General features: G+C 41.5%; 1 protein-coding gene across 9 annotated transcripts in view; it reads right to left on the bottom strand.

Moving 5' to 3' along the window:
• sox5 (SRY-box transcription factor 5) overlaps window positions 1-20,486 on the bottom strand; it is a 190,726-nt gene that overhangs the window by 77,727 nt on the left and 92,513 nt on the right. The window lies entirely within an intron of this gene.

Here is a 20,486-nt window from a genome sequence, read left to right as displayed (position 1 = left end):
ATTTTACTCTCCTGGATTTACTACACTCACGGTTGTAAGACGACCATGATTGCGTAGAACTTAGGTGAGTTATGCGGCTTTATATTTTCCCGGTATCTTGTTTTAGAACAATCTTGATGTTGCTGTGATGAGTTGAGTGAATTGAACTCAATTCCAAGTGTTTATTGTCATATGCACAGTAAATTTGCAAGCAAAAAAGAAAATAGAAAGTAAGGAATGGTTGGCATTTCTTGAATTCCAAGACTTTAACCTTCCGAATGATATTTGAAATTACGCATTTAAGTGACATCGTGCGGACACGGCATCCGCACGTGTCTACGACACGTATTTGCTTCTTTGCAAGCTTTGGGAAAGTTAAGGGGGTAATCAGTTTGACTGAATCATCTGACTGTTTTGTCGACGTTCCCATTGTAGCACCTTATAATCCGGTGCGCCTTATCTATGGAAGATATAGGACCAAAAACTATTTTTTGGGGGTGCGCCCTATAACCCGGTGCGCCCTATAGTGCGGAAAATACGGTATTTTTTTAAATGATAAAAATAATCTTGGATAATAGCACATGTGCTCTTTTTTACAAGACCCTGCGCAGTCAGATTAAAATGCTACAAAATCAAGCTACAGGGTCGCGACGCTGATTGCCAAACCCTGCACACTTTTCCGGAGGGGGGATTAATTAAAGACTGACAGGCCGAATAGTCAGCCCTCACACATTTTCAGCTGACCATACCTAGCCTGCTTTCTGAAAAGTTTGGACACCCCTACCCTAAGAACACCTGAGTGGGTAGGTTTTGAAAAATGGCTCTCCAGTGATGGGTCATTGTGCTTTTCCAAGAAAGTTGATTTCTAATGGGCATGTTTTATTGGTGCCTGAGCCTATTTAACTCAACTTCTGATAATTACAACCGGATAAAAATATAGTAGCAACATAGTAAAAATGTCAAGTTAGGGTTAGGTCATTTTAGAAATGTATATCTAACTGGTAGCCCTTCGTGCCAATCAGTAAAAAAAGAAGCTCTCAAATTAAAACATGTTGGTGACCACTAATTTAAGATATGTCTTTAAAACCTTGACAATCGTTTCTGTGTATCATTTGTATTGGTAAATATGTCATCCTACAACGCGGGCAAAGATATTTATACACAAAACAATTTATTTTCCTGACAAAAGTAATGAATGTGGATTATAATCAAGTGCATTTTATAGTCCAGTTTTTTGCAGTAATTCGGTTCAAAAAATTAGGTATACTTTACTCAACAGAATGTCTATGTATGTCATTTGTGTATAGTGCTGACATTAATTTATATTACACACACACACACACTCTCTGGAGTGTGGTCAGTTTCTAACAGCTGGCCTTTTCATTGTATCCCCTTTTTGAAAGTTGAGGTTCTTTGCACGTTTAGACATATCCATATCTAGCCGCGCGCCAGGAGACAACCACGCAACTTCACAAGGTCCGTAGATTCGAACAGAAGAAGAAAAACTCCTTCGATGTCTTTGGCACAGAACGAAGGAGAATAGACGGGGGAGTCAGAAAATGAGAGAAGTAGGAGACAGATGGTTGTACAAAGCTTAGTGCTGCCAAAAACAACGCACAAAGGCCTGCGTTTATGTGTGTTCATTTTTGTGTGTATGATAGACGGACGTACAGTTTGAGAAAGGTGACAGAGGGATGACAAAAAAAAGACGCAAGCTGCTTCCATGGAGAGAAGAGGCAGAAATGGATTCTGGCCTCAAACTTGTTGTCGATATTTGCTACAAAGGCAAGGTCTTAAGACAGGGGTGTGCAAACCTTTCAGAAAAGGGGCCAGAAAATGTCTGAGGGCCAAATATTCAGCCTGGCATTCTTCCAACAGTCTTTAATAAATTCACGCTCAGGGAAAGGTTTGCAGTGCTTGGCTATCGTCATCTCGACCTCTTTTGGCGTTTTAAGGGGCGGCTTTGGTACATGTAATGCATACAGTATAAACATGCATGTTTTAAAAGTACTTTAAAAGTACTTGCAGGTTGAGAAATTTGCATATAATTGACATACCATGAGCATCACTACAATTATGAGGCATCTTACAGCTACAGGTACTTGAAGAAAACAAAACGCTTGCGAAAGGCTTGGCAAAAAAAGAAAACAAACAGGACACCTGTTTTTTACTTTGAGTCAGAGTAGTTTGTATTTCTCCTTGTGCTTTTAGCACTTGTTTTCGGTTGCACTACACAATGTTCCACCTTATGGTTCAAATATTACACATTGTCTTTTTAATGCTCAGTTAGCATTTAAATGGTAACCAAAATGCTTTACTTTTAAAAATTGTCTTCAATGTACTATAATCAATATCTGATATATTCTCCATTGTATCTATGTTTGGCCATGCTCATGTACAGTATAAACACACTTTACGATTGGTATAAAACTGAGGGTGTCAACTCAAATTTGCAGGGCATTATCACCATCGTAAGGGAGTGTCGTGGACCCTCAGTTATTTTCTTTTCTTAGCATTATTTTGTTAAGGCAAATGCCGTCGACCCACTGAAAACTGGTCCGCGATCGTTTTATAAGGTTGCGACCCACTAGTTGAGAAACACTGAGATAATGGATGTGAATTGGCGGCAAACCATCCAGTTACAATTGAGTAATTGTCACACTAACAGTAAATACCATGTTAGTATGTGTGTATAATTCCCCCCTTCCCCGCGTGTTGGCATGCCAGCAAAACCGTACTACAACACACTTTGCTCAGGGGAAACATGCTCTCTTCAAGTGGCTCCCCTTTAACACCCCCAGCCTTAAAAAAACCCCAATTATGACACCAACATTTTTTCTGGTTCAACATAAACGGCGCGATCAGAAAGCGAGAGGCATTCCAGCGCGGCGCTCAGACAGGCCCCCCTGCGGGGACGTATCACAGGCACAACAATTCCGCTTTGCCTTTCAGGCCTAATTGGACATATGCTGGAGTCGGGCTGGCTGGGGGGACAGGAACAGAGAATAAGAATAAAAATATCACGTCAGATCCTTAACAGCACCCTTGGCTTTATCGTAGTTTTTAATTAAAAGAGGAAGAATAAAATCAAGGTGAAAGACAACAATGGGAAAGAAGAATCGGGCATTTGAGGGAATAATTCCCAAGCCATGTTTTTGTAATAATAGTCAACCTAACATCTGCCGGGCGAAGTCACGTGTGTCGGATTAGCTTGAGTATCGAGACTTTTGGATCAGATTGACCGATTAGCAAGATCCCAAAGCTCTCATTATAGAATCTTTAGGATCTTCAAAATGTGTCAATGAGATTAGTGGCTCATCATTGTTAAATCAATGGTCTGCCTCATGAATGATTTGGTTCATAAAAAGGTTACGAAATTGTAAATTAAAAAAATTACATTTGGCGTCAAACATTACAGTTAACTTACACTGTTTTGGTCAATATTTTGTAAAAAAGAAATATTTAGTGAATGAATGAAATGTCAACCTTGACATAAAGAATGTTGCAAAACTGTTAAAAAATGCTATTAATATAGTTTTACACCTTTGGTTAGTCAATATTATGTCAAAAACAATGAAAAATATAAATGAATGAATGAATAGATTAATGAATGAATGAATGAATGAATGAATGAATGAACGAATAGAAAAGTTAAAACGGGTGCCTTGGCTCAAAAAAGGGCAAACCTGTGAGAAAATGCTACTTTTCTTCAACATAACAACCCAATTTTTCACTTTGGATTGGTTTGTAAAAAAACAAAACAAAAAAACGAATGAATGAATAGATTAATAAATGAATACCCTCGTTGACTTTTTGAAAGAAGTATTGAGTATAACTATTGATTTTTTTTGCCCAACACTGCTCACGATGTAACTTGTATGACTGGTAACTCTTTTTCACGAGTCAGATATCATCTAAACGAGGGAAATGTTTTTGGTGGATAGGATGAACAGACCTGAAAAGCAAAGGAAGGCAGGACAAGAGTTGAGAATTGGCAGCAAGTGAATATGGCAGGCATTCACCGCACACCACGCGGCACAGCTTGAAATCAAAGCGCTGCTGAGGCATAATGAAGATGTGGCGGTACTTAACATATGGGGTGCAAAACACTTTGGTAGGCACGTTCCGCAACCCCCCTCCCCTTCAGAAAATAAAACTCCAAGGAAAAGTTATTATTGAGGAGAAATTAGCTCTCTGAGTTAATGCGCTGAACAATAGCTGCCAGCGCCGCACATAATCGCCAGCATCTGAGCTTGTAAAAAAAAAGCCACTAAAATGCCAGTCCCTCAGCTAAAATCTGTTAGTGGCCATATGCTACTGGAATTATTGCGAGACCTCAATGACTTTTTGATAAACCTGGGCAAGAACTAATAATTAGTTTGAAGGTTATCAGAGTCTAATATTTTCTGTGCAAATTATGACAATAAATGTCAAACTTTCAGGTTACCGTAAATTCAGGGCTACAAGCCGCTACTTTTCCCCTACATTTTAAACAACGTGATTTCGGACGCGGCAGCGCTTACCGCCTCGTCTGGCGGCTTGTTTCCAGCGTCTGCCTAGGCTGGTGCCGAGCAACTGTCTTACAACTGGTGTGTACCAGGGAAATCTGTATGTTTAATAAAAAAAATATCATGATTTCTGACAAGTTCTCTGAATGTCAAAGTGATTTATTTAAAAAAAGAGAGGGTGAACGGTGCAAGTAACTACGATCCACTTTAGTAGCCAAATGCCTCGTCATCTAGTTGATGACACGCATGAATGGATGAACTAGACTCCCATTGAAGTGAGATCACAGTCTTGGCAGAATCAGCAGGCAAATGCCTAAGAAAGTAAAACATTGTGCCGCAATAAAGACACTCCTCAATTCAATCAACTAAAGCAACAGACAATATTAATTAAACTGTCATTACCATATATGCAGGGGTGCTCCAAAAATCATCTCATCTCATCTCATTAGCTGCACCGCTTATCCTCAGTAGGGTCGCGGGGGTGCTGGAGCCCATCCCAGCAATCATCAGGCAGTGGGCAGGGGACACCCTGAACTGGTTGCCACCCAATCGCAGGGCACACAGGGACAGACAACTCACTCGCTCATTCACACCTAGGGACAATTTGGACCGGCCAATCCACCTGAAATGCATGTCTTTGGAATGTGGGAGGAAACCGGAGTGTCCGGAGGAAACCCACGCAAGCACGGGGAGAACATACAAACTCCGCACAGTTAGGCCGGGAACTGGATTTGAACCCACACAGGAGGTTCCCACAGGAGGATCTCAGAACTGTGCCGCACACGCGCTAACCACTGCGCCGCCGTAAATTATTATAATCCTTCCAACAAGTAGTGTCAGCTAAATATTTTGGAATATTTTTGCAGCAGGTGACTAATTATTGGGTTCATTTTTACTAATATGACGTATGAGCGGCAGCCTTTCAAGCAGCTCGGTGTTATCCCGCACTTTTTGTGATTTATTGTTTTTATTGTCTGCTTCTATGTTTGGTGCTTTTCGTCCCGTTTGACAACTACTCTTTGGATTACTTTTTACCCTATGGACATGAGTTTTAACGCGCAAAAATGCATTTATTTGAAGAATTCTCGTGCCGGCGTGATGAGGGCTCCTATCGTGGATGGAGAGCCGGAGCTAGCTAAGCGGCTAGCGGCGTTATAAGTCTTCTTACCGTCCGTAATCATGGTAAATGTGAACTCTCTACCAAATAAGACCGACAAACTGGCTGTGCTGGTGAAAAACATCAAAGCGCACAGGGAGTGCAGTTTGCTGTGTTTCACGGAAACGTGGGTCACGTCTAGCATCCCGGACGCTAATATGGAGCCACCCGGAGCTACAGCGCTGTTAGACAGAGACACAAAAGCCTGCGGGAAGCGGAGAGGAGGTGGACTTGCTAACACGAGGTGGTGTATCCCTAGGCATAAAGATTTCCATCTGTCGCAGGACAACGAACTTTTGGACTAGCGTGTGACGTCACTCCGCTGTGGCTGAACTACAACAAAGCACCCCAAGAGCAACCTGTTAATCTGTTAATAAACAACAATGAGACTGTTGAAAGTGTGAATTTCCCTACAGGGATGAATAAAGTATCTATCTATCCATCTATCCATCTATCCATCTATCCATCTATCCATCTATCCATCTATCCATCTATCTATGTATCTATCTATCTAACAGTTTTCGTCCCATAGGAAAATAATACCCTATTCACCTAGTCACCTCCTTCTGCCACACTCAAATATATCAGCAGACTACTTGTTAAAAAGATTCCAATCATTTATATGGAATGATTTTTTTGTCGTAGCCATGCATATATGTTAACTCAAATTTGATTTTTATTGACTTATGCGCTAGTTTATTAAGAGTCTGCAAAGGAGTGTCTTGATCATGGCAGTGTGTAATTTTTTTGAGACATTTCCCCGCTGATTATTTTTTAAAATGTAAGAATTAGACATAAATGATTAGCCTGTAGTCCATAATTTACAGTAAGTATGAAGATAAAAAAAAAATCCAATACAGTGCTTTTAAGACACATAATAATAAGCGAAATCCTTCAAAGAACCCGAGTGAATGAAATAGCGAAGCAAGTTAGCGCTTAATGGACAGCTTGTTAGCCACCATCGTCGCCACGTCTGGCCTCTCATAAGGCATCAGATTGCTTTTCCCTTTTCTTTTTTTTCTTCTTCTCTGGACCGACCCCCATGACGCTAGCGAACGAGCCCGCTTGAGGAGATGAAAGGTGAGGTAGACGGGTCGCATGTTAAGACGAACTTAACCGTCAGTATTGAACAGCCGACTTTTGGATTCATTAGCCTCCGAGTTGGCGGCGTCACCTTACCGTCGGCTTTCTTTCTCCGCAGTCTCTACATAAACCCAAGACGCTCTGCAGGGGAGTTACTTTTATCCCCTTCTGAGCTTCCCGACAAGGCAGCCACCAATGGTGGGGATTCCTATGAAACAAGTCGCCTAATTAGAACGAGAGGAGAAGAGAGGGAGTGTTCTCACAATTTCCAATTTAACAAGGAGGACACCAGTGGGGGGGCTGAAAAGAACTACTACTGTATCCTCTTGGAAATAAATGACCCGTCCATCAGACCCACCTTGTGGCCACTGGGCGCAACGTTAATCATTTGATGGAAAACTAATCAATTATCAGTTCTCATCAGATACTATATCCATAAGTGATTATTGTTTAGAAATATTTTGGATTAAAAATTTCCCAAACTCTAAGGATATCGAATTCTGGGATAAGTGGGCTAAGTAACTTATGCCTAGAAGTTTCCTGTAGAATCACACCTCTGTGGCCTGGATTTTCCTTTCAGTTTTGCTGTGAGAGTCCATGTCTTGCAAGCATCGAGGAAGATGGGAGTAACCAGTGCTTGCGTGAGACTGAGCTTTGTTTCAGTGCTATGTACTTGTCCCTCCGGATGGGTTTAAGTCTGGAAACTGTGCCTGTGGTTTGAGCTATCCTGGCCACGATTTCTGTTTCTGTCCCCTCCTCTGATAGGACAGCTCCATGATATTTAAATTTGGTGAAAAGTTCTAGCTGGTTGATGGGGGTGTTTGTGGTAATACCTTGGGGATTGTTGGTCATTACTTTTTTTTCTGTGCTGATTTCCATCCCACAATAGCTTGATGCTTTGTCCATACAATTGACCAGATCTCTGAGTTCCTAATCGTCTCCTGCGAATCCGGGAATATCATCAGAAAACTAAGGTTATTGAGATTGTGTCCCCCAATACTGACTACCTGCATCTTGCTCCAGAGCTTTGGACAAGGTCCTCCCTCGGAAAATGTTGAATAAAGTTGGAGAGAGAATGCAGCCTTGCCTCACACCGGCTGTGGTTTGAAACCACGTTCCAATGGCACCATTGATCAGTACTGCACTGTTGGCATTGGCATACAGTTGTTCAATGGTCTAAAAATGTTTCTGGACCATGCAGTACTTCTGCATGGTGGCCCATAAAGTGACCATACTCTGTCAAATGCCTTCTTGAAAACCAACAAAAACGTAACAGAGGTTTCCATGGTGTTGTTGAAACTTCTCACACATGATGTGTAGATTAAAAAGCTGTTCTGTGGTGCTCCTTCCATCCTGTGTGTTCTTCGCTAGGATGCTTACAGCTTGTGGTTTTACTCTGTTCAGTAGGAGCGTTAGCATAATTTTACTTGCATGGCTGATGGGACTGATAGTTTTGTAGTTGGAGCATAATTGAAGGTTTCCTTTCTTTGGTAGCATACTTACTAGCGATCTTGCCCATGCAGAAGACCACTGTCCTGTTTGCCAGATCTTTCTACAAATCTTTGTCTATGGTTTGCTCACCACCATTTCGTATTAATTCTGATGGGATGTTGTCGATTCCTAGAGACTTTCCATTCTTCAGCGAGTTAATTGCTGCCTCTACTTCTTCTCTGAGGATAGGGAAGTCGTCACTTTCCCCTAAGCCAGAATTCTTAAGGACCTCAGGGTCCCCCTGTGATGGGTGGTTGTAGAGTTTGGAGCAATGTTCTGTCCACCTATCACTTTTTCTTCAGTTTGTCTATACCCTGCCTAATCTTGAATGCTGCTGACTTGTTCCTGTTTTGTATGTGTGAGGTATTTTACAATCTGGGAGGCTCCATCTTCTTCCACTCTTTTCCTACAATTTACTTTTTTCTGCTTAAGTCGACATGGTGGTCAGAGTTTTAACATCTTCGTCCAAGGCGAGCAGAGAAGTAAAATTCCCGCTGACAAAAACCTGGTCGTGATCGCTAACCATTTTAGCTACTGCAAATGTATGATTGCTTGCTGTCTTGATTCCATTTAAAAACATTGTAGAATCATGAGGTAGTCAAACTGGCTAGAGTTAATAGGGACCTGAATTCCCTGCGATATGCCAAAATCCCACAAGTCGCCCCTCACGTTATTAGCATGCCAAAACAGGTCAGTTAATTTTAGGTGGGAAACAATAGCTTCAGGCCCGAAACAATAAAAAAGTACTCTGCTGGACCCTCTTTCAGCAATAACTGACCAAGAACAATACAATGCTGCTTCACAGGTTGTGTTCATTTCAGTTGAAAAACATTGGAAAAAAACAGATGCACTGCATTAAGCAATAGTTGACTTAGGAGAATAGATTCCAGCTGCAGAGATTCTGTTTATTTCAAGTGGAAATAAAATAAAAAGGAGCCCCCACACATGACATAAAATTGCTCTCTTTGCCCCCCACTCTCAGCAATAGTCAACTTGGGATAAAACAGGTAAGTTGATTTTAGGTGGGCCACAATTGTTTCAGGCCTGAAACAACAACAAAAAAAAAGGCAATAGTTGATCGAGGGTAATGAATCGCGGATGCACGGGTTGTGTCCAGTACAGGCGAAAAAAAAAAAAAAGAGCCGCCACGCATGACAAGAATTTGCTCTCTTAGCCCCCACTCTCAGCAATAGTCAACTGGGGATAATGGATCATGGCCACACTGTGCATTTCCTTTTAGGCAGGTTGAATGGCACAGCTCCCTAACAAAAGTCCCCTCTCCTAGTCCCTGCTCACAGCAAAATAGGATTCAGGATAATAGATGACAGGAGCACAAGTGCAATTAATTGTAAGGGAAAATACATTAACGGCAAAGAAGGACCAACAAAATATCACCTAGCCACGCAGCAATAAGCGATCAGGTATAATGAATCACAGCCACACAAGTGCAGGCAAAAAAAATTATTCCACCAGGCCCGACAACAGAGTGCAGGACAAAGACTAGGAACCTTCCCGTGGTGTCCTGCGAAGGGCTCTCTCCCGGGGGAGCCTCACGAATCCAACTCAATCTACTCAGACTCGCTCTCTCTTTCTTGGTCATCCCTCTTTCTTTGTCTCTCCTTTTCTCGCTTCCCCCTTTAAACTCTTGTCTCTCATTTTCTCTATCCCTCTCTTTCCTACTCTCTCCCCACCTCTCTCACTCTTTACCCCCCTTTTGCGTTTTACTCTGTCTGTCTTTCTCTTTCTTCTACTCTCCTCTCTCAGTTCTTCTTAGGGTGGGCGACTTCGAGATCAACCCTGGCCCCCAGTCCAAATGCCAGTGGTGCTTTCGAACCATTCGCTGCGACCACACCCCAATCACCTGTAGTACCTGCCCACGGGGCTTCCATAAATCCAGGGATGTGATTGAGGTGAGGAGAAAAAGTCTGAAACCTAGCCGGGGGTTTGGGGGCCCAGGGCAGAGCCCAGTGGGGGGGCGATGCCCCCCCCAAAGTTCCTGGGTTTTAAGCAATTTACTTGTCCAAAACCATGCTTAAATTAATAATTTAACATCTTTAGAAGATTTAAATAACAAAATAATTTGGCCACATACCTGATTTTTTTTGTAAATACTGCAAGGTTAGTTCAAATGCAGTTCAGACCCTGCAGCTTGTGCAACGATGTGGCCAATTTATGCAATTTTTCTAACGGCCACCAGGGTGCGCCAGAGCAATAAAGGAAAGAGTGAGACAGTCTGATTTGTTTGCTACGCAAGTGAAAAAGTCGGAATTCCGACTATAGTCGGAAAAATCACATCCCTGTAAATCATGCACCGGCCTGTCCAAACGTACTAAGGACTTCAGAGGCTTCGTCTGCTTGGTTTGCTTGGGTCACACCCCGTCAGGCCTGGCGGCACAGGACAGTCGCAGCCCCCTCTCCTTCGGAGAACTACGGAGCCTCCCATGAGCGAGTCTAGCGCTACTAAGGATTACCTTAGGCGCCTTGAGTGACTCGACGATGACGACGACAACAGAGTGCCCTGCGGTCCCCTCTCGCAGCAATGTGGTATTGGGGATAATAGATTGCAACTGCACGAGTGCAGTTACTTTCAGGCGGATATACAGTCATAGCAAAAAAGACCCGTCATGTCGACAAAAGTGAGCACTGCCAGTCCGCGCTTACGGCGATATGCAATTCCGGATAATGGATTATGGCCGCACGAGTGCAGTCCACTTTTTGAAGGACACAACGGCAAGCATTTATCAGCCAAAGCCACAATTAATAGATGCGATGGTTGCCGATGTAGGTCGTCCATTTTTGTGATCCAGACGCTTGTCTAGCGGTCCCTCTACTTTTATTTTGTTGTGGTAGTAGCTTTTTAACCTGAAACATTTGCAAGTGGAGTTTTTTTGTCCAAAGTGGGTCGACGATGTGCTTAAGGCACTTGTAAGGTCGACCAGAAGGTAAAGCGCTTGTCTGGGGATCAAAATGTCGCAGGTTCGATTGGCGGCTCCTCCGTGTTACATGTCAAAGTGTCCTTGGGCAAGACGCTAAATCCCTAATGCCCCCCATATAGAGAAAGAAATAGGAGAAAGAGGGGGCGAGTAAAAATGAGTGCGCGACAGGGAAAGGGAGAGAGAGAGAAAGAGAGAGAGAGAGAGAGACAAAGAGAACCAAAGAGAACCAAAGTGAACCAAAGAGAAACAAAGGAGATACAAAGAGAAATAGTGAGAGAGTAAAAGAAAGAGAGAAAGAAACAAATCCAAAAAGAAATTCAAAGAAAGAGAGGGAGAGAAAAGAGGAGAGATCGAGAGAAGGGTAGAAAGAGAGATGGGGGAAGCAAAAGAGGAAAAAAAAGAGACAGAAAAGAAAAAAAGGAAGAGAAAGCAAAATAAGGTAAATAAGACACACAGAGAGAAAGGGACAAAGAAGAACAAGGAAATAGAAAAAGAGACAGAGAGAGTGAAAGAGAGAAAGATAGAGAGTGATAGAAAAGGGGATGAAGAGAGAGAGGGAGAGAGAGAGACAAATAAATACAACTACAGCGTCTTTGTGATAGGGACCAGGCTTTGGTAACATCAAGTGGACACATCTCTGCAGCTCGTTTTTCTCTTGCGCTTCCCTCAGCGTTGTCTTGCGGGCCGGCTTCAATCCCTCAGCGGGCCTGATTTGGCCCTCGGGCGGCCTGTTTGACACCCCTGGCCTAAATAAAACTTTGCTTCTTTTATAGTATTAGATGCACCAAGAAATAAGAGTGAGGTTACTTTTCTAAAACTCATTAGGGTCTGTTAGAAGGGAAAACAAAAAGAAGTACATACCCTGCTTTACATTTGCGGTAAGTGTGTCAGAGCTTACACATCTGAATCTATTTCTATGTGAAGTTGGTGCGGAGCTTATGACTTCCTCATACATTGCCAATATTACGAGGTTATTAGCGTCTTTGGACACCTTGATGTCATGCATATAACTTTGTATATACTAATGAGACATTTTTTACTGTCTTTTGAGATAAGTTTGCATAATGAAGAAGAAACGATACAGCTATGCTATTAGGAATAGTGACTAAAGAGTCTCTCGCTGTTGTTCCGGCCGCCCTATTTTCCCTTTGTCTGATACATGGCTACCGTAACTATGGTGGACGTGGCTTAGCACTTTCTGTCGGACCTATTAATAAAGTTTATGGCTGACTTCTCGACCAGTGTTTGGAAAAATGCAGTTATTGTCCAACAGTGTTATTTTTTCAGGAACAGGTTAATCTAACTAATTACTTGTTCTGCCGTTACAACACCATTATCCTTACCTGGTTCAGCAACCAAAGTAATGCATTATTTTGGTTGCAGAACGCCAAGAGCGGCATTTCCCCTCACACCTGCGGTCTCTTGCTCTCCTCAGGGTTCGTTATGTTATGTTTTTTGCGACCATGTCACTATTCAAAATAGCAACTAGCATAAAGCTAGATAAAAATTATGAATACAGTATCTACTAATGTGCCTAAAAGAAGGTGAAATGGTGAATGTGGCAACCGACTCGTGTCTTTCGCAAACAAAACAGCTCTCTATGAGCTGTGACTTGGAAGTGGGAGCCGGCTTCCCTTCATTTGAGAGACGGTTCTCTTTGAGACGCTATTTTTTTCCTTGTGATTGGTCTAAATGTATTTCTTTCAAGGATACGATGCTGTTGACTTTACATTTGTTGAGTCTAAAAAAAGTTTAAATTGTTTTGTGCGTTATCATTTATTTTGTAGATTTACAAATATTTTAATTTATGTCTGTTATTTCTCTATTCAACTGACTACCGCTCAGAAAATTTCAAATTCTTTGACATACAATGCTATTTTAAAGTAACGGAAATAGTTAATTTACCTGGTAACTAGTTACTTTTACTATAAAGTAACTCATTTACTGACTCAGTTACTTTTTGGAGGACGTAGTGAGTAACTAAAACTAATTTGTTTCATAATGTGCCCAACACTGTTCTCGACACAATAGATTTGTAGCGAGTAAATTAAGTGGCCAAACTGGATCGCGTTCAGCAGCCTACATAGTCGTCACGCCTGTAGTGCGCTTGTGTGTCTGTGTACGTGTGAGTGTGTTTGTGTGTGTTTGGGAAGGGCCAGGCAGTGGGTGGGAGTTTTGTGGGGTTCGGGGGACGGTGGTTAATTATGAAAAAAATAAATAAATAAAAAATAATTTGTCTTCCTTTCACCCAAAAATGTGTGCCACTCTTTTTTCTTTTCCATGAGCTTGATCATTCGTTCCATTTCATCACCTCGTCCAAGTGGACTCTTGAAAGCATTCGTGGTGGGCCTTGGGGGTTTTCGGGCCCTAACAAAGCCAACACATATACAACACACAGAAACACAGAACACATAACACACAAAACACACACACACACACACACACACACACACACACACACACACACACAGACTCACACACACACAACACACAAACAGAAAGAAAGGACAGCTGAACTCTGCCTAGTTAGGAGAAAATGTAATCACAAGGGGGCTTACCATACACACAACACATGCACGCACACCCCAACAAGGTGAACGTGGTTCACCGGCCTTTCCTGGCAGGCCATTGTTTCGTGGGCCAATCCAACAATCTCTTCATGAATGATAAAGCACCACATTTTCTCTTGATGCCAATCGGGACGTTTTATCGTTTCAGAGATGCGTAAATACAACCCCTGCCATACATGTTCCCTTTAAACTGTGCACATGCGCAATTGCGCACTGCCAAAGCTGTATCATCACAAATCATCATTAAAACCATCGCTTGAAATTATAAAATTACTTCCCTATAAAATTTGGTAAGAATTACGTGCACCCTGATAGAAACAATGCAGGTTTCCTCTGTGTGTTTTTAACGCTGTAGTTTGAAGTGAATATCAACACGAGACTGAGTAAACAAAGTAAGGGCACACGTGAGCTGAAGCAGGAGAGAGGAAGGGTGGTAATGGAGGGACTGGAGAGGTGGGGCAGGGGTAATGGAGGAGAAGGTCAACTCTGTTGAGATGGTATGTGCACCTTGAACGCAACTTTCTGTAATTTTCTGCCTTTGCACAGTGTGTTGAACATGTTTCTTTCTGTGTGACCATGGCTATAACTTGACATGTTTTGCTTCTGCTGTGTTGTCAAGCATCACAGGAGTCTGACTGTTCATATCTACATTAAATATATTCTTTTTTTCTTCATTTTATAAGTTGCTGAAAAACCCCATGTTACATTCAAATAATTTGCAAAAATATCAAGTCAATCTTTGTGCCAGCACTACTACCACAAATATTTTTGAAAAAAGTTCTGTATTGTGCAACCGACTAAATACATCTTCTGTCACAATATGGTGAGTTACTACACTACTCTTTGAAAGCTGATCATGAAAAATAATATTGTCTGGTTTTGGAGGCAATTTGCCAGCAACAAAACGCTGAACATATCAATCATTAGGGTGTACATGTTTAGATTTTATGTTCTTACTAAATAAAACTGAAGAGTTCGACTAATTTCATCCTACTGATATTCTGATATTGTCCCTACCATGTACACTCACATCCAAGCAATATTTACACTATAAAATAAAATAGTGAAATCATGGGGTCAGTGTTTTTGTGCATATTTGGTGGTGTCCTGAATGATAATAATAAACCTCCCTGATTTATACGTAATATATGCACTAATGCACGTTTCATAGTGCACTGTTTAGGTGTAACATGCCCCTGTACCCTTGTGCGCGACCTGTCGGGGACAATGACGCTTCTCAGGACAATGCTGATGAACTAATGCCACCTGCCATTAATCACAATGGAAGAAGAAATGCAATGGCAAAGTGAAGGCACCAAAGAGCAGTGTCAGTTTCATTTTCAAGCAGACTTGCTGAGAAACATGGACACAATTTCAAGAATTTACAAGCACTTCAAACAAAATTCAATTTATTTTTAAATCCTTGAAAACACACCATTAAAATTCAAGCGTTTTCAAAGATTTCAAGCAGCCATATGAACGCTGTATACAGAACTAATGAAATAATTGGGGCAAACGAGAGCAAATCATTTTTGGTTTAAGAGTGAAGAATTTTGGTCTCTTTATGCAAAAATGATTTTTGCAATAAACCTTACCAGGAGAAAAAAATATAACGCCTTGTAAATTATGGACAAATTGAGAAGGAAACCGTCAAATAGTTTGAAGTCACAATACAAAATTGATATAGAGTGTCTCAGCTATGTTAGTATACATGCTCTCGAGATGCAGAAGCTAAGAAAAATTAAAGGTTTCACTAATTCCACTGAATGGAGTACACATCTTCTTCTATATCTTTCAATATATGCCTTTTTCTAAGCAGTTTTAGGGGGCGGCTTCAATGTGAGTATATACAGTAATTTGTAACCAGCTCAAAACATAATAATCAAACAAAAATAAATAACATTAGTGAAAAACGGAAACAATTTCAAATATTTAAATACAATGTCCCCAAAATTCAAGATATTTTCAACCCTTGTTAGCACACCATTAAAATTCAAGCTTTTTCAAATATTTCAAGCAGTCATAGGAACCCTGTACAGCAGGGGTCGGGAACCTATGGCTCGCGAGCCATATATGGCTCTTTCTATGAGTATCTGTGGCTCAGAGACCAATTTGATTGCATGCAAAATTTCTCCATCTTGTTCAAAACCGGAGTTGTCTATCCTATCCAGGTACACGTAAAGCCAAACCAAAGCTAAATTCAAAGGCAACACTTCGCAGTATATATAGGGCACGTTTTTCACTACAATTTACAGTCAAGGTGTCACACAAAAAAAGGGGGAAAAAAACTCGTTTTGGCTGTACAACGCTAAAGAATCCTTTATTTAAAAGTTCACTATATAATCTGTGTTCAGTGTTCAGATACTTTATGATGAATCCACAGAACTGTAAATACGCCAAAACACCGGAAGAGAACTTAGTCATTTGATTGGGTGAGTGGGAGGGATGGGTGGAGCTATGCAAAAAGTACAAGCATTCCCTCCCATCTCCCGCCAAAGGTAAGCACATAAGGCTCCCTATTCTCAGAATGTTGTGACTTTTTTACAAAATAAATGCTTGCATCTGGTTTTGAAACCAATATGTATGAAAAAAAAGGTCAAAAGGAGTTTAACCGATCTTGAGTAATTGCAAGAAAGAGACAAGTTTAAAGTGGTCTGTTTGTTGAATTTGGGACAGGGGCTCTGGCATTATTCTCTTTTCATAATTTTTATCAAATCATCAAAAATAAGCTTGTTAAGCTTTTGTCTGGGGCGCCGGTTTAGCAATTTAGTAAATTTGTCTCATAATATATAGTGTGGCTCTTTCCCAAAATAAAATTAATATTTTTTGCTTTTATGGCTCTTTGAGTCAAAAAGGTTCCCGACCCCTGCTGTACAGTATACTGAACCAATGACATCTTCGGATCAAACCAGAGCAAATAGTTTACTGTTAAAGAGTGATTTTTTGGTCTTTTTATTTGTAAATGATTTTTGCAATACAGCATGCCTGGAAAAAAGAATTTTTTTTAGAGAATACAGAGAAATGGAGAAGGAAATATTCAAATAATTAGAGGACAAAAGACAAAATGGATATGGAGTCTCTCGGCTATGTTAGTTCACGAGCTCTCAAGATGCACAAGCCAAAAGCAGTTTTAGGGATCAGCGTCAATGTGAGTATATACGATAATTTGTACATACTTACTTACCTTCAAAGTAACGTGCTACTTTTTGGTGTCAGTAATCTGGGGGAAATGTAATTCCTTTTTGAATGTTGTATTTAGTAACTGTAACTAATTACTTTTTTCACTGATCTTGTGAGAGGCTATTGTTACGGGGGTTAAGGCCCGGTCACACAGCCTTTCACGGGCGTATCGAGGCTGAATCACGGCCAGAAATTTCTGCATGTGAAGCAGACGCTGTTGGACGCTTTGAGATCGCGATACAGACGAGATACAGCAGCGCTTTACACGCGGTAAGAAATTCACACGCAGTTGGCCGCGCGAAAAAGTTTTGCGCTGCGTCTTTACACGAGGTAAAGACGCAGTACGAACGTGCTAGGACGTGCTACGGCCGCGGCCAAGACGTGATTACACGCGGGTAGGACGCGAAATTTTAGCGGGTAGAGCACGGTCATAGCACGTTTGTTCTGCGCCTGTATCGCGGTGTTATCACGTGCATTAGCGTGTGTACCGCGTGTAAGCAAGATCAAACGCGATGCAGCCGCAGTTACCCGCGATAAGGACGCTGAACAGTCGCCGGCGTCTGTTTCGCGGGCATACCACGGGTAAACAGCGGGTTTAGCCAATTTTGCACATTTTCCACCGCGTGTGCTTCACGGCCAGAAGTTTCTGCCCGTGATTCAGCTGCGATACGCCCGTGAAAGGCTGTGTGACCATGCCTTAAAATGGATAGATGTTTGTTTGGGAAAAGGTTGCAAAGTCATGGGAAAAGAGCGCTTTGTCTCGACGGGGTCGTGAGGGAGTAAATCACAGGCCGACGTGTTTATAGCCACGCACAAAACACACACAAACACACACACAAACACACACACACACACACACAAAAACATAACTGCACTAAAACGCACACTTGCACGGCACACTTCGCTGACAACGGACGTGCCAGACACACAAAATAAAATAAGGGAGGGGAAAATTTAGACAATTTTGAATTGAACTCACACAAAGCAAAACAACACAGCTGTTTCAGTATCACAAGGCCCCTTATCACATAAAAACTGTATATGTGTTTGTTGAAGGAAGAGGGGTGGGTGGTTCTTATTTGGGTGATACAAGGCAGGCCTTTCTGAGCTCATCAAGGCTCATCTGCCTTTAGAAAAGCCCTGGCATTCAGTTCTGAGCCACCTGGGCCGACATAGTGGCTCCACAGTAGCACCCAAATAAGGACAATACCTCCATTTTCAAACCCGTTTAGGCCATTATTGTGCAGGATCGGTTGAAATTGGGGCCCTTGAAAGTTCTGTTGAGAACTGGAAATTCGGATCTGTGGTTGTGTGAGAATTTGGAAAAAAAAAAAGAAAAAAAAAGTGGAGCATGGTGAGTCTTTCATTTAAATGAACTTTTTAGAGAGAAAATTTCAATTCTAAATAAGCTACTGTAGTGGTCGGCAACCTATGACACACGCGCCAGCAGTGGCACACGAGGGGTTAACCAGTGGCACTAGAGCGCACGGCAAAATAATAATGATTGTATTTTAAATATGCGCATTTTTTACCTGCGTCGTGTTATTTAGAGGCTTCATGTTAGCGCACCTCCTCCTCTGCTTCGTGTGTCAGTGTGTTTTTGCGCGGCGCCTCGCAGAGGAGAGATCCGTATTTTAACCCAGCCAACGAAACACACGCGCACGATAATTGAATGAATCATGACGGCTCCTCGAGCGAAAACATCTCGTTCTTTCCAGCCAGCATGGAAAGACGAATTAAGCTTTGTGCAAATAATGACTGTGCTGTTTTGTGCATTATGCCTTGAAAGCATTGTACCTCGCACAGCAGGTGGTCAACGTCATTACGAGACGAAACATGAACATGAATTCAAGGATGAGTCTGACATGGCAGAGACATTAAAACGCGCAGTGTCAAGGTATGGCAAACAAACACAGACCCTGAAGACCTTTGTCACTGCTAAAAACACCATCACTGAAGCAAGGTATCACATTGCTCACTGCATAGCAAAGCACAGAAAACCATTTACTGATGGCGAATATTTTAAAGAACCGTGTATATACGTGTATGTGCGCGTGTGCCTTCTGCTTTGCTGCTGTTATTTCAAGTTTTGATATTTTCTGCAACAAGACATCATTGATGAATCGTATGGGAGCTGTCCATAGCACTTGTTTTTTGATTGTAGTTCTTTGTTATTGAAAAATGGTTGATTCTGATTAATTCTTGAGGCAAAAGGTTGAAGTCATGGATGGCTACAGGCCTTTCTACATGTTATTCACATTCATTTTTTAGTTGATTGATGAACACGAATAGTGGAAGATAAATTGGTTGTGCCAGTGTTTTTCAACCGTGTGCCGGGGCAGACTAGTGTGCCGTAAGACCTTGTCTAGTAACGGAATTTGCCCAATTTTATCTTTCCCAAAAAATCAGGCCATTATTCATTTTTGCAATTTTCAGACGAGAAGCTGTAATAGTCATCCATATCAGTAGGTGGCAGTAGATTTTTATATACTTTTTAGGAACTACTTATTTGCTCTTGAGGTAGCACAGTACATATAATAACCTAATTTGTTTAACAAAGTGGTTTACGATTGCACAGTAAAAAATGAAAACATAAATAAAGCACATCATTCTTTTTTATTTTAAGTAGTATTTTCTTCTTTTTATAAACAAATTATCTGCTTATGAAGTAGTACAGTGAAATATTTGACATAACTTAATTTTCAAACATTTTCGCCAGACGGTGTGCCTTGGAACTTTTTTATAAATGAAAGTGCACCTTGGTCCAAAAAGGGTTGGAAAAACACTCAGTTATAGGATTAAAATGTATATCCATGCTGTATATTTGGACTGGTGTAAAATTACAGCTCTGTTGGATATTAAAAACATGTGCGAGTCATTAATCTTGGTGTGGCACACTGATTTATAAGGAAATTTGAAAGAGGCACTCCACACCAAAAAGGTTGCTGAGCCCTGAGCTACTGCCTAGTTCCAGATCAGAAAAAGTGATACATGTTGATAGATAGATAGATAGATAGATAGATAGATAGATAGATAGATGGATAGATAGATAGATACTTTATTCATCCCCAAAGGGAAATTCACATTTCCAGGAGCATCCCTGAGCTGAGAACAGTACAATAATAAAGCCAAAAGAAAACAATATACAAATACCCAGTGTGACGTGCAAATGCCCACTGTAGCGTGTTATATAGAATAACTAAATAGTGCTACACAGAATACATATTGCAGTAAGATTCGGTAATATCCAATGTAGGTGGTGTGGTTTAATGTGGGCCTTTACTCTGCCGGGTGGAGTTAAAGAGCCTCATGGCATGAGGAAGAAAAGATCTCTTCAGTCTGTCCGTAGTACAAGACAGTGACAGCAGTCTGTCGCTGAAACTGCTCTTCTGTCTGGAGATAATGCTGTGTAGTGGATGCGATGGATTGTCCATGATTGACCGCAGCTTTTTCAGTGCCCGTCTCTCAGCTACTGTTGTTAGGCTGTCCAGCTCTTTGCCCACAACAGAGCTCGCTTTCCTAGCCAGTTTATTGAGACGAGAGGCATCCTTCTTCTTGACGCTGCCTCCCCAACACGCTGCCG

The sequence above is a fragment of the Urocampus carinirostris genome, chromosome 11 (assembly GCF_059441175.1).
Source record: "Urocampus carinirostris isolate Australia breed hairy pipefish chromosome 11, RoL_Ucar_1.0, whole genome shotgun sequence".
NCBI lineage: Eukaryota > Metazoa > Chordata > Actinopteri > Syngnathiformes > Syngnathidae > Urocampus > Urocampus carinirostris.
The sequence above is the reverse complement of the archived record's forward strand: the minus strand, read 5'-3'. Positions and strand labels throughout refer to the sequence as shown.